This window comes from Accipiter gentilis, chromosome 27 (genome assembly GCF_929443795.1).
Source record: "Accipiter gentilis chromosome 27, bAccGen1.1, whole genome shotgun sequence".
NCBI classification, from domain to species: domain Eukaryota; kingdom Metazoa; phylum Chordata; class Aves; order Accipitriformes; family Accipitridae; genus Astur; species Astur gentilis.
Window position 1 is genome coordinate 197,863 of NC_064906.1, and position 18,493 is coordinate 216,355.

An 18,493-nucleotide genomic window follows, 5' to 3' on the forward strand; every position below is an offset into this window, starting at 1 on the left:
TCTGAACTGGGCCCACCAGTATTAGTGGAAATGTACAACTGTCCTTAAGCTCAGTTCTGTCCTTCCTGCTTGAATACAACCCACACTTACGCCATTTCTAAGTGCTAGAGCATCCAAAAGAAAATATAAATACTTCCATTAAGTCATTCTAAGTGTTACATTTTAAAAAAAAGTGAATATGACTTTCCTTGAATGCAAAAAGTCTATGTTTTAACTTAACTTTGTCCAGTACTAAAGAAAAATGAAAATATTAGCAATATTCATTCAAAATCTTAACTATTTCGATTAAATAATTTTGTTACAAGTATGTGGTTGGCAGCCAATTCTCAAACTACATACAAGTAAAACCCAGCTTTAAAAAAATACTGTGATTTTGTATCAAAACAAGGATTTGAAAAGCAGACTCTGTGCCAGTTCAGCAGAGTGTGCTCTCATGTTTGTTACTCATACATTCTTAGTCTTTGTGATCTTATTCTTGAGCATTTTGCTTTTAAGCAATTCAAACCCAAACCAGTCTGCTGCAATCTATTTCTGTTCATCATCAGGCCATGATTTCTTTAACCTGGTAACCATAGCTACTATGAAATTATAAGCAGTTCCACAGAGTATACATCTGCTAATTCATCTGCTAGGAAGTCACTATCAACTCAACATACACTACAATGTTTACTAGTAGAAGCAGGTTTATTAATTATCACAAAAAAAGTACAGGGCTTTTTTTTTTTTTACTTAAATATTTAATTAGCTACATTGCTTGACAGAAAATGTTTTAAATGAGGCCAATTACTATTTTCAAACTCATTTATGTATTCTGCACTTTTAAGGCTAAGTTCTCCAGTGAATACACATCTCCGTACAGCAAGCAAGTGCACAGCATTCAGCCTATGCTCAGTTTTTGCACTGTGTGCGAGGCTGGGGGTGCACATTGCCATCTCCTGCACACCGAAACAGCACAAGAGAGAAGCAGAACTAGAAAGCCTATATGGCATATTTATGCTTCAGGCCATGTTTTCATAGTACTAACGTGTGACATGCTTGTTTAGGAAAACATCATAAATTTCGACACTCAAACTGTCAAAGTTATATCAAAAATACCTTTTAAAATGCATTGTTTAACAAATTGTCTTTAGCATCTACAAAAAGCAATAATTAACTCGTCTTTTAAAATGTGACAGTCGGAAAGGCATTCATCTTGTCAAACTTCAGATGTCCACATCTGAGATGGTCACTTTAAATGTGGAGGAGAAAACCAGATGTTTCAAAGAGCACTTCATCTGACCTATTTCAGATGCCTGCTTTAAGCTGAGATAAATCACATACTAGCAGGACTTCGTCCGACTCACTACAAAGGAAGCCTAAACAAGTTCCTCCGATGTAGATCAAACAAACCCATACGCCATTTTCAATTCTATTAAGCAAATCTTTTTTGTACACTTTAAAAATTAAATTGCAGAACAATGTTAATCTCTCAGAGTTTTGTTTTGCCCATCTGTCAGATCAACATGGAATAAACTGTTTTTCATCTGATGCAATTATGGTTGCCTTGCTTTAAAAGTGCCCAGGTCTCCACAAACTTCACAAGTTTTCCCCCCACTTTCAAACCATGTTTTGCACAAGTGTATGCAGATATGAAATGCAAATTAATCAAATAATTAATTCAATAAAATTAAACTATGTATTTGATTTTCTTTTCCAGAAACTATGAACTAGGATGTACAGAAAACTTACAGCTACAAAAATCATTGATCAAAGAATACCAAACAGCAGAGATGACCAATACGAAGTGTAATGTATGTAAGCTGTAGTACAAAGTCTTTTTTTGCCCCTCTTGATATGAGTTAGAGCAGTGTAAAATGGAAAGCAACTATCATACATGCTGTTTGGAAACAGTCACCCCAAGTATCTTGAGGCATTGATCTATGTAAGATCAGATTGCCAGTCGATATGAATCAAAAGTCTGTCTTCCTTCAGCTGCCATGACTGTGTCTCTGGAAGGTCATTTTTGTGCCCTATATAGCTTCTTTCCTAATGAACATTCATATCCTGGCTGTTCGTGAGCATAGAAACACAGGCATTTAAATTAGCCCCATAAACACAACTTCATGTAGCATGAGATGAAAACAAGTTTTACTTTTCTTGCTAGTTATAATTTTGCATGTCAAGGAACAATAAACATGGTTCTTAGCTTCTCCTGGGACATTCCCGCATGAAGCAGAGCCTTACAATACTGTAAGTTACTCTCTGGGACTGTTTTTCTCTCCAGTTACACAACTCCTCGCTTGCTCTAAGAATGCTTTGTTAGAAAACTTTTTGTGCATTATCAAATCTTTTAGCATAAGTGATTCCCTGGATACAATATTCCTGTCATTAGTCAGACAGCAGATGGATTTAATTAACCCAAGGTTACCCATTTCCAAATGTCATCTTTATTTCCCTACACACACTAATATGTTTAATAACAAATACTGAGAACAAAGTACTATTGATTTCATGCTGTTATCTTGCAGATGTAAATAGAAGCGAAGCAAAGCAAACACTTTTTGAATTCAATTTCTTATAAACTTCTCAGATGATTGTACTGTTAAAGATTTACCTCATCACATCTAGTACAGGTTGAAAATACCTAAATCACAAGACAGAAAACAACATTTCTCTCAGTGCAAACCACCAGGTTGCTCTGCCTTCCTCAGCAAACAGCTACGTATCCAAGTGAAACTTTGAAAGCATTTCATTTTTATAAATGGCACAACAATCCTCCTAGAAAGAGGTTAGTTTCACTTATTGGAAGAAATAAGTCTTAAGAAATTTAAGAACATAAATATTACTCTACCTTTGTTTGTACGCAGCAAACCTGACAGAATAGCTAGCAGTGTCTACACATTTGTCAAAGACATGTAATTAGCTGAGAATTTCTTATTTTATTAGTTTATTTACTATAACTGGCTATGTACCAAAATCATGACTTCTAATGTGAATTTCAGTACAGGAAGAAAGAAATTGCTGAAGTTCCTTAAACTTTTTTCTGTTGCCAGCACAACCCCCATATCAAATTCCCCTTTCCAGCAAACAAAAAACAAACTAATGAAAAGAAACTAAGAGCACTACCTTATACAAATGAGGTAATACTATGCAAGCCAGATGTGCTCTTGGATAGCTAAGTTTTGGCTTACAACCCAATATTCAAAGATTCCAGAAGATTAGCTGAGTCCAGACTTAACAGAGATGCTGCTAATACTGGATATTCTAAGGCTAAAGTAAATTTGGCTACAGAATTCAATCAGAACAAAAATTGAGTCTTCTGATTAAAGAGGAAAAAAAAACCCAAGCAAGAACTAGCTTATTTTAATCCACTAAAAAATTAAGCTAATAATGTATGTACTTTCAGCATTGTAAAGGTTTAAAATGTGTTTGAGAGAGCTGAGAAGAACAATTAAGGGAAGATAAAAATTAATATACTATCAAGGTATTAAAACACAACTTCAAAAAAACTACATGATGTTTTAAAATAATTATTAGATCAAATCACAGAAAATAAATCTTTCCATACTCTTACACTATACAAAGCAAAGTCATTACATATGGATTGCAAAACCTGCAAACCACTTGCGCAAAGAGCCCACATTCTAAAACCTTCCAACACACATAGTCCTTGTTACCTACAGCTACTGGCATATTGCAGCTTGGGAGATTACCATTTCTATTGCCAATTACCTGCTATGGACTTAAAGCACGTAATTTCTTTTTCTCCATATGAGAACCAAAATCATGTTGTCCTCTAATAATAATTCTCTGAGCAGGCAAAGCCCAGGCTATGTCACCTGGTCCCCTCCAGCAAGTGACAGTCACAACCGACTGTAAATATTCATATATTCAACAAGTTATTTGACTCCCTGCCTCCCATTCTCAGAGCACAGACCTTCTGGGTTGCATCTTCTGAACAACAAAATTCACAGCTAATTGACAGCAGAGTCCACAGTTTAATTAACACAGCAGTCATCGATAAACCTTTATTTATATATAAATACCTGTTATATTAAGCAAATGGAAGTCACATTACAGAAGAAATTACAAATTAAGACCGAATAAATTGTGATGTAATGACAAAACAAAATCGAACCAAGTAATTAAATGAACTATACATAGCCACTATTTCCTGTAACACAGAGATTAATGGTTCACATTTAACTGCTTCTTTGATCTGATTAATTCTCTTTGTGGAGAGTTCTCCTTTAATTACAATAATTTCTTAAAGGTTGTCACAAAACATTGCAAAGGTCCACATTTGGAAGTTATGTAACAAAATAATGATTCCATACTTCAAAAATAATGTTCCGCCTAACAAGAGACATATTTATCCAATAATGATGAGATGCTGATGAGAAGAGCATATGGAGAACAATATTGCTGCTATGAGCAGTAACAGAAATGTCAAAGTATGTTTCAAGAAAAGAAAACGCGCCAGAATGCCGACTTTTAAGCTTGAAATATAAACTGTTTTCATCAAACTGTTTCAAGTCTCAGCTTACTTCATTCCAGTTGGGTTCCTTATTAGGAAAACAACTCTTTTTTGTTGATCCCCTTTAGCTTGGGTGAGTTCTGCCCTCACGCGCAGGAGGCACCCAAGCCACAAAAGCCTGGCGCGGGGTCCCTGGGAGAGGCAGGACCTCTGCTGCACTTCGCCAGCAGTTAAGACCAGCTCCTTCTTTACCCATTGCCACCCTCCGGTGCCGGCAGGAGCCAGAGGCATTAAGAGAGGAGGCATCTCCCTGGTGTCACAGCTTCCCTGGTGAACACCGACAAGCCGAAGTGACTGCAGCAATGTGGCCCGAAGGGACACGGGTGGGAAACAACCCCCAAAAGGGCAACTGGATGCCCCCTCCCAACCGCACGCTGCTGTCACCTCTCTCGTGCCAGCACCAGTGTAGTTTTGGGGGGCTGGGAGGCTCAGCTGAACCTCCCCATCACAGGGAGCGGGAAGCAGCACCCCTCCTTTGGGCATCGGTGGGCACCCCGTCTGTCTGACAGAGCTGTGAGGCTCCAGCCCAGCAAGTGCAGCCTTTGCACATTAACTCACAAACACACTGGCTGTACTGTGAGTTTAGCATTGCACCGTAAACATATACATATAACGAACAAAAACACCTTAGAGTCAGCACATGGAAAAAACACAAACAGAGAGTAAAAAAACAATAGTAACAAGAGAGACAAGAGGAAAACCAATGGAGAAAGGTGCTAAGGATCAGGATGGGCTACAATTGTGCCGGCACAGCATGCTCTGGGTTAGCAGCCTTAACAGGTCTGGTGGCACAAGCCATGGGCCCAGGCATGGGTGCAGGAGAGAGACTTCAGGGAGGACAGGGAGGTGTTCATAAGCAATAATTAAAAAAAAAGGCTGGTTGGAGGTGTTGCAACACATAGCATGAGTTAAAATACTTGTTTGGCCTTCTAGGAAGGTGTATGATACAAATTTCTTTAAAGTTTCTTGGTTAAGATAAAAAGAAGGAAAAACAGAGGCAACATTTGAGGAAGGAGTCATGTAATCTGGAGGAGACACCTTAAAACCAAGAGACACACCCTTCAGAGGGGACAAAAAGGCAATGGCAGACTTGAATTAGGACCCAAAACTCCTCCGTCCCAGGCACGCCTGCACCTCTCATGCACCACCACTGAAAGAAAACGCAGCCAAGTGTTTCTGGAGAGATTATCCTCCGCCTAGCAAGGGTGGGATTGTACACCAAAGCAGAACCAGGGACACACGACTCCGGGATGAACATAAAAGACCAACACCAACATAAAAGCAGAAATGAAGACTAGGATGCAAAGTGACTTACAAGCAGCAAGAGACGCGGCAAACAACAGGAAGAGAGTCTACAAATACATTAGAAGGAAAATCTGGCCTGTTACTGAACAGAGGAAAGGCTGAATTATTCAGTGCCTCATTTCACAGCAGCTACATAGTTCCAGATACTCAGGGCATCTTTCACCTTATGCGCAGGATGTGCAAGCGTAGGCTGGATGGAGTAAGGGGAGAACAGAGCAAACACATCAGTAAGCCAGGCTGTTTCAAGTCAGCAGGAACCACTGGAAATGTCCCCACAGTGCTTGGGGAACTACCAGCAATCATCTCTAAACCATTAACCATCACCTTGCAGGTGCCAGAGAGGCCAGGTGAGGTCTAAGAGAAATTAAAAGATCCAACACAAGACCCAATCTTACAAAGGAAAGTGGGGATGGAAAAGCCAGAAATTACAGTGTACTTTTAATATCAGAGAAGTTACTGGAGCACACTGCTGAAGGAATTCTAATCCTGTAAAAATAATGAGATTAGGGAAAAAAACCCAACAAACACTCAAACAAAAAACCCCAAAACAGTCAACATGAATGTATCAAAAAGTCATGTCAAACTAGTGTAATGCCTCTCTCACTCTCTCTGACAGGACATCTGTCCCAGCTGATAAAAAGAAAGTGGTATAGACAACAGAGCCTATCTTTAGAAAGGCTTTTAAAACAGCCTCACATGACTTTTTCATGAGTGAACCACAGAAATAGTTTAAATGATTAAGGGGGGGGGGGGGGGGGGGGGAAGGTGTACAAGTGATTAAAAAAACCCAAACTCTAGCCTACGAACAGTTATCAGTAGCACGATGACAAGCTGTGAGAATTTATCGATTTGAGGAATCACAGCCCTTTGAGCACCAGTGAAGGAAGGGAGAGTGTCTGGCCGTGCTCAGCATCACACCTGGGAGACTGGGGCACACTGCTGGCATCCTCACCAGACTTAAAGAAGAGGAAAGCAGTTTGACAGAAAACTATTATACACACTGAATCTGACTACATTCCTGTAAGTGTAACAGCAACAAATGTGGGGACCTCAGAAGTGAAAAGTGATGGGGAACTTATGGGTTAGGCAGCAGGAATGAAGCAGCATGAGGGTCTGAAGTCACGCATTAAGCAAGATGAATTCCAGTCCAAGACGTGATGCTGGAGCTGTTCTGCCTTCTGCAGCACCAGGGATAAGTACACAGAATATTGTATTTCAGTATGGGATTCATATTTTTTGAAAAATATGCATTAAGAGGTGTCAAGAAGAGAGTAGGAAGAAGGTTTAGAAAACGTGACCAGTGGAAAAAGGTTTAAGGAGGTGACTTTTTTAACCCTGGGAAAGGGAACAGAGAAAGTGGAGCTGATAAGAGCCTCGCAATACATACAAGCTTCTTGGAGACAGAAAGTAATCAAGCATTTGCTAACAGTGGAGAACTTGATTGGCATCAAGTGGGATTTAGAATAGACAGTATATCAACTATAATGACAGTCAAGAAGAGGTTATCGGTAGCTGTGTGGAGTCGTAACTGGAGACTTCTGTACAGATAAACAGCAGTAGCAAAATCCTCTGTTTGCAACTTTGTAAAGCATAAACAATTGTATTTTTGAGTTTGATGATGCTACTCCTTCCACTTGGGTTGGCAACTCTGAATTCATAAAATGCATATATTTGCTTCTGCTTCAGAGCATCTGGATGCACAGGATAACATTTTTACTTCCTGTTTACCTTTCATTTCTATGATTCAGTGAAATTACCCGGGTCTGTTTTGCTCTCTTGATGGGTGGCTTCCCACAGCAATAAAACCCAGAATCACTGCAATTTCTGTTGCCTCTCCTGCACACAAGGTTTATGAAGAGTATGACTGACCAGGTTCCCTGAAGACGCCGGATCATCTTTCGGAGGTCATATCACCTAGAGCACCCCAAGGCTACCCTAATTTCTGAACAGGACAAGAAAAATCAGGCCACCATAACCTGTTTTGGCTGGGTTTTGCCTGCACTGCTGATCCAAGCAGTTTTCCCCATGGGCAGACAACGGTTTTACTGGAGGAAGAAGGGAACTGCATTCTCCCACCAAACTCTCTGTACAGGTCTCCAGGCACAGGGTGCAGTTCCCGCTGCATCCTTCCCTGCATCCAGAGGGGGACTGGCTCTGCCCCCTCATCCCCCAATGCCAGGATTCATCCACCAGCTCCAAAAGCAGGATCGCAGCCACTGTCCACCGCTCACGCTGCGGCTCCTGCCGACAGCTCCTGTTTGGAAGAGACCACACACACAAGCTGGCAAACACACACCTTCCTGGGAGTGCTGGGTATTAACTGTAGAAGTGCACAGCAATTAAACACAAGCCTGATGGCTATTTCATTCATTAAAAAAACAACATAAAAAAACCAAAACCAAAAACCACCACCAACACCAAACTCACCACCAACACCACAAAAAAAAAAACAAACCTGTCTGAAAAGGTAAAAGGAGGACTTGCAAGAAACACAAGAAACTGCTGCTTTTAACAGACTTCTGCAAAGCATCCACTCACCGAAAAGCTTTACTCTGCACAAACTGCGACTGCAGGAAGGTAAGGGGGCGCATAATACACAAATAATTCAATAAATAAGTATGCTGATAAACAGGGAATTACAGGGGGGAGGCAGATGTGAGGAGGAGGAAGAGAAGGAAAGGAAGGAACCAGTAATGGGGACAACAGCAGCATCCCACAGATGCTCATGAAAGAATTGCACAGAAACACCCCCAACTTCACCCTTTCCTCATTTCAGTTAAAGAAAAAAAATCTAGGCAAAAGAAAACACAGCAAAACTACTTGTGTAGTGCTGTGATTACAACTGATTGATAAATACTTCATTCAGCAACTAAAAAGGCAAGAAAGAGCCCTCAATGGCACACCCTGATTTTCTGCAGACAAATGACTTTGATTACTTGGGTTACATTTACATGACGTTGTGACCTTTCTGAATCGCTCTGGAGCCAAATGTTTACCTGGGGCCCCCTGTGCATCATGCACTATTTAAAAGTTGTATTTAATGCTACAGAGACTGAGTGTGCTTCAGGCATCAGATCGGTAAAGTTCATATTCTCTTCTATTGAGCAGAAAATAGAATCAATTCAAAATTTAAAAAAAAGTTGCACGAGTTGCTGACACATGGCAGGTGTGCTACATTATCACACTGCCCTCAGGCCAAAATACTGTAACACCTGTGAACAATATTTTCTGTTTCATACACTACCTAAACAGACTGTGCTCCAGTGCTCCCAAGCTGGTGACCTGCCTAACCTCCAGAAACAAGGGAATCAGACAGGCAAGGTATAGATCATAGCATCAAGCCCATCTCCTCCAAGGGCTTCCTGCTCCCTCCCACCAGACATTTATCTTTCCAGCTCAGGTGACGTAAAAGCCTACAAAGTAAAACAGAAAAAGATAAACTATGAGTATCAACATGGCTTTTCTGATTTCCTGGAGATCTTACAAACTACAAATTAGCACATAAACCAGTTGGGCTTTGCTTTATTTTACTCAGTGGTACTTGACAAAGTCACAAAGGACTGCTCACTGATGACATAAACCCGCCCCATCCTATTACTTACATTTTTTTTTGCAATATTACAATTTTTTTTTCACTTTTACTGTGAACAGATACTTTCCCCCCATTTTTATGGTTTTGGGGCGATTCTTTTTTACATTTTTGTAGCCTTTTCTCCAATCCAGTGTGGTTCAGAGAGGGGAAAGGGAAGCATTTGGGGCAGAGAAGACAGACGTTTTGCAGTCAGATGGCTAACGCCCCTTCCAGCCAACCACTGCTGTTTCCATCCTCCACTGCTGCTCTGTCCCAGCAAGACATACATTAGCACTATGGCTGAGAACTCTGCTCTCAGCTCCCAGCTCTGGCATGGGCCCACACGTACTGCTGCCCTGAAGCCTGCTCAGCTTCAGCAGGCCACAGTGTTTTCCATAAACCTGCCCAGAACTGAGCGTATTAAAAAAATTTTTAAGGGGGTCATCCATCATTTCTTGGAAGGCAGCTGTCCAACACCGGTCATACAAGACAGGGCATTTGAGCAATGGCTTCCCACCACAGCATGCCAGACCTGTGCCCGCTCTCCATCGCTGGGGAGCTGCAGGTTTTCTTGAACACTGGATTAAAATAACTGGGAAAACTTCAAACTCAGGCAGACACGAAAGGAAGGAAGAAGTCACAGGCAGCAAAAAAACCAGAGGAACCACTCCTGAATCAATACTGGGTCCTAGTTAAGTAAAGGAGGCTCTATGTGAGGACAGTGATTGTGCTGAAGCTTGGGGCTAAAAGTGCTCCTACTTCATCTTCTCCCCCCCCCCAAATATCAGACTAATTTCACATCCCGTTTTTCAACTTTTGGAGGCATTAAATAGGTCTGATGCAGTAAGGCTACATGATGAGGCATCACAGCGTGTTTAGTTGTAATAGCTTTTGTTTTTCTGACATGCATTATTCATTTGGTATTTAGATTTTAATCTCCTGGGCATTCACGTCAGTTTTGAACGTAAAACACACCCTGCAATATCAAGTAATAGACTTTCCAGTTTAGAGCACCGCATCAGGAAACCACTGGCTCCCCAAACAAATTAAAATCTTGCTAGTCTAAACAACCAAACCCGTGGCATCAGACAGCCAGCTTTTTGTACTTAACCTCTTCTGGGATCCCCACGCTCCCCAGCGCTTTAATTACCTGCTACAGATTACAAAAATACCGTTCATTTGGCACCAGCAGATAGCCTGCGACACCCCTGCTCCAGGTTATACTGTCACTCCAAAAACCATCCTCCTGGCCCTACGCAGACAACAGCGTGCCAGACCATCAACCGGGAGAAACTGCCAGCGCTGAAAACGCAGTTCAACATATCCCCTCCAAAACTCAAGTGCACACACTAGCAGTCGGCCCTGACGCCTCAAAGCCACCAGCTGTTAAATAATGTGCTGGATGCAAACCAAGACCTACAGATGGTGTGGGAGCAGGGACTTCTAGGAACAAACTGGTTGTAGTGGAAACGCGTGGACAACAAGAACACTTACAGCGGATTCAGGCGTCTGTAAGAGTAGAGCGATTTCACTTAAAATCACTGAGTAAGCAGGACTCTCTCCCAGCTTCAGTTACACTTTGGTTATATGTTTTAGGACCATTTTTTGCTGTGTGTTTTCAAAGCACAGGAAGCTTGAGCACATGTTGTCCGAATGCACAGTAATTAAGTCTGGAGGGTCCTTTGCATGGTGAACCCTACAACGAATGAAGAGCAAGCTTTCCATACCTTCATTTAACATCCCAATAAAGCCAAAACCTTTCACCATCTGTGCAACTACTCAAACTATGAGGATTTGAAGACGAACACACAATACACCCTGACAAAGAAAAGAGCTAACTTTAATGAGGGCCTAACTGTTTTTACCTATCAAATCCTGAAATGCTATACATACAGCTATATAGTAATTATATTATATACTCCTGACCCAGTATTATATTGGATTATGCTGTCTCTGCAGATGGACGTCACTGTATTTGGCAACTCCTCCTCAACATATATAACTATCTTTGACTTAAGACACATAGAAGTGACAGTAGCTCAGAGAGGGTAGAAGGGGTTGGGGCAATGGGAACAGCCAGATCGCTTAAAGTGCCCCTGCAAGACAGTGGTCAGAAAAAAATGGGGGAGGAAGGGTGAAGGCTAAAAAAGTACAAAGTGGGAGTGATACAGCTTAATGACAAAAATGAGAGTGAAAGGGAATGGACACACCCTTGCAGCAGAAAAAGTAAGAAAAGCTCTTTGCAGCTTTTAAATCATTGGCGATTCAAAAAAGAAAGTAAGTCACGTAAATCATTCAAGGTTACTCAACAGGAGTTGAGCATTTTAAAAAAATAAAAATCTATTCTGTATTGAGTTGATCATTTGAAAGCAGAAGTGACAGTAATTAAGCTAGATGCTGCTAACTCAGGAATGAATGAATGAATTTACAACTTAAATTATTTCCTTCCCCATGTACTTTTTCTTATATATAGCTCTGGTAGATGTTTGATGGTATGTTTTTAAGGCTACAAACCACTAATTTGGTAGCTCCTAAATAATCCAAATGTTCTACCTTAATTTAGGGGAGTATCCTACAATTAAGAAATAAAGTTAAATGCTTCGATACCAGACCCTGTTCAGCGCACTGAGTTTCAAACTAGTCTCACGTGCTAACCAGGAAAGTGCCCAAATAAGTGGAAGAGGTCCATAAACAGAGGCTTCTCCCATTCTTCCTCCTGACATTGTGCATGTGACAAAGGACTGCTGTGCGTTTCATCTACTGATTATTTTATGCCACTCCTTTTCTTTCAGTACCCTTCAGATCACAGCATGTAAAATTCAACTTATTTCTATTCTATGCTACATGGTAGTGTGGGGGGAAAAAAAGGTAACTGTCTCACTCCTTACCAGAAAGATTTGCCCAAGAAGGGATCTATAATTTCAAAGTTTAACTTACCAAACAATTTTGGTATCTTAGTGCACAATTCAGCCTTCTCAGGAGCTAATAAATATGCAGAAAATTACTCCTTACTTCATCATAAGTTGTGGTTCCACACCCCAAAACTTCTTCTAGTAGCTATGGCTGATGCTAGATAAATGACAGAGTTGCGTTTCCCCTCTTCTGTTCGCTCTGCAGTCTGTTTTCTGCGGGGACAGAAATCTCCATGCCAATATTCACATGGCCATTACATCTGAACTAGAAAATGAATGAAGTAATCCACCCCCTCCCTGGATGTCATGAATGCCCTGGGGAAGCGGTACCCTGCAGCTGGGGTCCAACCCACTCTGCTCTCCATCGCCTTCGCTTTATGCATGTGTTTCACCACAGCTGGGGCCACAGAAACCTTACCCTTAAGAAATCATTTTTTTAAAGGTTTGCAAAGAAGCAAGAAACCAACTAATCCTTCCTCCAGCTCCAGAACAGCATTAATTATCCCTACAGCAGCAGCCACCAAACTTTTTTTGAGAGCTACAGCCATGCAAGTATGCCAAAAGCACCACCAACAAAACAAGCACACTGGATACGTGCCGGGTCTTAATTAGGGGGCTCATGGTTTCCAAAGCGTCTTGCATACTCACATCAGTGCTTCATGGTCCCCTTCCCAGCCCCCCTTGTCTACACTCTACCTAGTATATACTTATGTCACCTGCTACTAAAATCGCACAATGCTTAAGTTTCCATGTTCTCCACAGGCCATTTATTCCGTTGATTCCCTAGCCTTACCGTTTAGGAAAACTTTCCCCAATGTCTGACCTAATTCTTCCTACTTGACATGTAGGCACACTCCTCCTCACCCTGACAACAGCAGATGCGTAACATGGCTCTGTAGCTTGTAGATGACTGCTGTTCACCCCTCAGACCGCTCTCTCCTCTGCCTCTTCTGTCAAGTCCTATTTTTAGTCCCCTCTCGGGCTCTTTTCTCTCTTCTCTGTTCTCTTTCCCATCAGTCCACCTTCTTCCTGAGCAACAGCATCCAAACCCTACTTTCAGCTGAAGATCAACTGTACTTACCGGTGCTGAATAGATTGCAAGGGTGGCTTTATGTCTGAAAACAATACTGCCCTTTATACCTCCTGGTAGTAAAGAGTTCAGTATTTTCACCATATTATGACACTTATCAACTTAGTTTTAACCTTTGAACAGTTCATAATCCCACACTCTTTTCTCCAAACTCCTGCCTAAAGATCTCCGATGTGGAAGAAAACTATCTTAACTACATTATATTCAATAAAAAGTAAGGGGAAAAAAACCCATTTACTAAGTAAATATTATTTGATTTTTTTCATTTTATATTGAAAAAGTTCCTTCTCTTGTGCTGAGTATCATTCAAACAAGTAAAGTATTTATTAACATATGAGATCTAGTTTCAGTGACAGAGTGCACATGATTTATATTACAACAACTGTGGCTCCCTGTATCCAAAGTACATTCAAGCCATGATACTCTCTTATTTATTAAAATAATAAGGAGTACCAATTGGAAACATTTTTAGTTTCACTTACAGCTTCCATCCACTGCTGAAATACCCACTCCAGAAACAGTCACCTCAGACCCCAGCCGGTGTTAGGGGCATTAGCAATTTGGCTGGGCTGACCCCTCAGCATGTTTTTTGTAGCAGTTTCACAGGAGCTGAGAACATGTTCCAAAAAAAATGCAAGAACTTGACGTATTCATCTGCTTTCAAGAGCCTCAGGACCATTAAGGTGACCCGAGTGGCACTGCTGGCAGTGTCGTAACTTATTAATAAACTGGGAGCAAGCTCACATCTGCTAGGAAAGGAAAGCCTAGTCTACCCCATTTTACGGTCTCTAGCCAAGTCAAGCACATTAAAATATGTATTAGTTCTGTCTACCTGTCACTTCTTGTAATATGCTTAGGTGAACCCATGGCTGCAAGCCAGAACCCAAACTGTTTCAACACAAGCAGTGCTTTTGGGGAAAAGTTATTTGCAACAGAAGTGTCAGGTCCCTTTTGGTATACTGGCAAATATTTGCCTCAAGCCTTACTGAAACAAAAGTTAAATGGTGAGGAAAGACTGCAATTTCAGGTTAATCTGGGCATCTTAATACACTCATGAAATGAACTACATGGTATGCCTCACCAACGAAAAATGGAAAATCAGACTGATTGAGGCTGATTCCTTTAACCTGTATTTTAAGAGCAGTTTTGATATTGGTTTCTTAGGAGGGAACAAAACTCGATCTACATTACACCACTAAGGAGAACCATCTACTCTTCCTATCCCTGGTACTGACAGTAAACGTGCCATGGGGACACGATGCCAAGGAAAGGGCTGACAGGCTGATATAAGATACCATTTCATTCAAAGCAGTTGCTACACAATGGCTGGCATTCAGATGACTGAAGACTTGCAGAGAAGCTAGTTCAAGCTGGCTTAAGTAGATGCAAGTGTGGACTTGGATATTTAAGAGTTCTTAAGAAGAAAAGCAGCTTGCAATATTCCAGGGTGGGGTTCTGAAACTTTTTTTTTTTGTCTAAGCCATTAGTACTAACTAAGACCAGAAACATGGCAGGGTTCTCTGTGCCCAGAACGGCATCTAAGCCTCAGAATTACAGCTGTAGTTAACGGGTTTTCCAAGCTGGGGGGGGAAAGAATCAACTGGGGAAAAAAACTAAACCAAAACAACCCAAAAAGCCCCAGCAGCCTGCAGGCTGAGCAAGTTAGGATTTCTTCTCTTGCTCACACATGCACACTTACATGGAACCATACAATAAAGGGCACAACTCCCAAAACACATGTACTTGAGGTTCTTCCCTGTTTCACACCTTTTGTAATCTTTCACAGTCTCGTAAAAGCATGCTGCCTTCAGGAAGATGAGGGTTCTTTCTATTTCTTATTATTTCATCTGCAGTTCAGTGCATTGCTTGACCTACGCTGACATAACCTTAAGTAAAACAGGTTCAAGTATGCAGTTTCACCACCCCTAAAGCGAGCTTTCTTTTATTAGGGTTTTTTCTTTTTCTCTCCCTCTGCTCACACTTCAGAGGAGAGGAAATGCCTGCTGTGAATTCTTGTCCAGTATTCTAAATACCACATGAAGCACCTTCTTTCCATTGCCAGAGAGCCTCCCAAGGACCATAAGCCCTCCAAGAAAGAGAGGTGTAAATACCGTTGTCCTTCCCCAGTGAGTGGGAATCAGTTGGGCTAAAGAGGGAGCCCGCAGCCCCTGCGTGCCACAGCCTCTGGGTGCAGCCCCCTCTGCCCACGCTTACACGAGCGAGGACAGAAAATACCACCAGTGGGATAACCAGCCACTTCACCGCCAACCAGCTCCAGTTGTAACCAAAACTGGCAAGCACCCCAAAGCTACCAATTTTTGATATGAAGATCACACAGTTATTTTTCAAGCAGCCAGCTGTACTACCCTATATGCTGCAGCCATACATTCATTATGTCCAGTCATACTGAATTATGTGTAGAAAGGCTGAATATTACCTTTTTGCAACTACCTCAATGTTGTAACACCCAGAATACTCATACAGGTCAGTTTTGTAGCTTATTAAACTAGACACATTTTTGTGCTCTACAAGCTTTTAATTGTCAAGGAAGATCACGTACAGCTATAAATCTATTAAATTTATTATAAATAATGCCACATGTTCAAATTAGTTTGATTTTATGGGGAAGACAATTCCCTTAATGCTCAGGCCACAGCAGCCTGTAAGGTACAGCAGATATATTAACTGCAGCTGAATAAAAGGCAATCTTAAAACTCACATCCAACAGGGACAAATCCAAACTTCTCCGTATATGCTACCCTTCGACATAAGAACAGAAACTCCACCCAGTCACTACTGCACATCTGTTTTAAACACTTTAAAACAAAAAGGCTGGATTTTTGGTTTGGATTTTGCTGTTTGGTCTTTTCTTTGTTTGCTTTCGGGTGTTTGGGGTTTTTTGGTTTGGTTTGTTTGGTTGTTTCTTTTTTCCAAAAGATGGCTCATGTTATTGTTCTTTGACTTCTCAGAGGATGACCACTGGTTACTGTAGTGTTAGAAAGAGATTCATTAAGTCATGTATGCACCTAGCAAGCTTAAGCATGGCACACATCCCTTCCAACTCCTTCTCATTCAAAAAATATTTATACAGTGAAAAACCTGTGCCATAGGAGGAGGGGCGGGGGGGAAGCTATTTTCAGACCAGACCGAATGTACTTGAATGAAAAAACCTAAACTCAGTGTTAAGAAAAATGAAAGACTGATTCAGCCTTAACACTGTTTTGGATATATTTGTCCTAGCAATTTGCACCATTACTGATCTCAGCAGCGGTGCCTGATCTGTACAACAGGATATATAGGTACCCTAAGCAGATGCAGAACTACTTCCCAACCTATGCATTTCTAAAAGGCAAAATGATCTGGAATTTTCCCTAAGACTACCAGTGCGGGTTTGCAACACGAGCTACAGTGTGCTTACAAATCCTGCATTCGATGGCATGGGTTTTCTAACTGGTTTTAATCCGCAGGCCTCAGCAGGCACAGGCAGCGTGCTGTTTGGGACCAGAGTAAAGCCAGTGCAAAGCACGTAGATGTCAGGTTCTCAGCCCAGAATGTTTCATTGCACAGACCTCCTCCTCTCAGGCCAATGCCCCTCGTCTAATGCAGACATGGGCGCATGCTTCTCTTGGGTTTTATATTTATCCCTGGCCCAGGTGCCATTTTCCAAGAGTGAACACAAGCTCGCCTGTGCTGAGGGCTCTGAAACAAAGGCAGGAATTTTCCCCCCCCTACACACACCTCTCCGTGTGCGCAAGCCGTTAAAATGATTTCATACAAACCACATTCACATGTCAAGGAACAAGTGACCTGGAGTTTTTGAATGTTCAAAGCCAGCATATGTTTGGCCCTTCATTTTATTTATGTTCTGTATGTACTTTGCCTCCCTGAAGCCTACAGCACACAGCTGTCATTAACATTCACCCCTTCTGCTAACACTTTCCTTAATCCCTTACTGACTTTCCAGCCTATAATTAAACTTTCCAGCTGCTACACTCGGGGATGGCACCAATATCCATCATTTGTTTCTAAGCAGTCCCTAAAAAGCTCTTTTTGCAATTTCCAAGACTATAGGCTAGGACCAAAGCCTCTTACACTTACAGGTTTTAGGCTAAAAACCTTCTATTCACTTACAAATTGTCTCATCTTATACTAGGGAAATTAAATGGGTGAGTAGTATTATCTTAATAATTAAACTAACACATTTTATAGTGCCAATGGGTGAAGTACAAAGAGCTTGAAAACTGATGGATAAACGCTGCAAGTGCTTCCACATTCTACGTGGAAAATAAGAACTGGAAAGAGCTGTATAACCATCATCGCTTACAAAGCTGTTCAAGCCCAAAGTTTAAACAGCAGCTCTGAGATGAAAGAATTAAGATTTGGAAAGACCTTCTGAATAAACATAATGGAAGACCAAACATCTTAGACTGCAACAGTAAATGGGGGTTAGCACTTCAATCTTGAAAATCTGGTTTTCACATTCATGTAAATGATTATTTGCACAGTAGAGATGGTTGGCAACATTTTTCTCTGATGCTATTGTTACAGTGTTCAAGGGGACTTGATATTTTATGAGTAAATGACTGGCTTCACAGTTGAAAAAGGAAGGGAGAAGATGTCTGAAGCAAACACTGTATTTTTTGGTAACGTGACATAACGTGACCCTGGGGCAGCCGAACGGAGCACACTGGGGCAGCGTTAACACCCAGTGCACACACACCGCGGGCTTCAAGAGAACGATGATCCATCCACAAGCCCTTCAGATCCAGGACAAGAAAACCCCACCGGACAGCCACAAACTCTTTTGTGAGCCCAAAACGCCTGGCACATCTGCTGAGCCTCCGAGTCCACAAAGCTCCCCTACCCCAAGCCTGAGGGCTGGGTAACCACACATGGCATCATCAATCCCAGAGCTCTGCAACTCCATGCACCACAAACCCAGAGCCAGCATCTCCAAATATTATCTATTATGGACTAGGGCAACCTCTGCTCAACTGCCAAAACGCTGTCATTACAAACAGCGAGCAGGCTCCATTCATAACACAACTGGCGAGCGTCCACCAGCAATCCCGACAGCCCACCAGGCCACAGCAATTGCA

At 41.6% G+C, this 18,493-nt stretch overlaps 1 protein-coding gene across 28 annotated transcripts in view; it reads right to left on the reverse strand.

The window, feature by feature from the left end:
- Positions 1 to 18,493, reverse strand: part of EPB41L3 (erythrocyte membrane protein band 4.1 like 3) — a 93,025-nt gene that overhangs the window by 65,059 nt on the left and 9,473 nt on the right. The gene's annotated exons all lie outside the window — the stretch shown is intronic.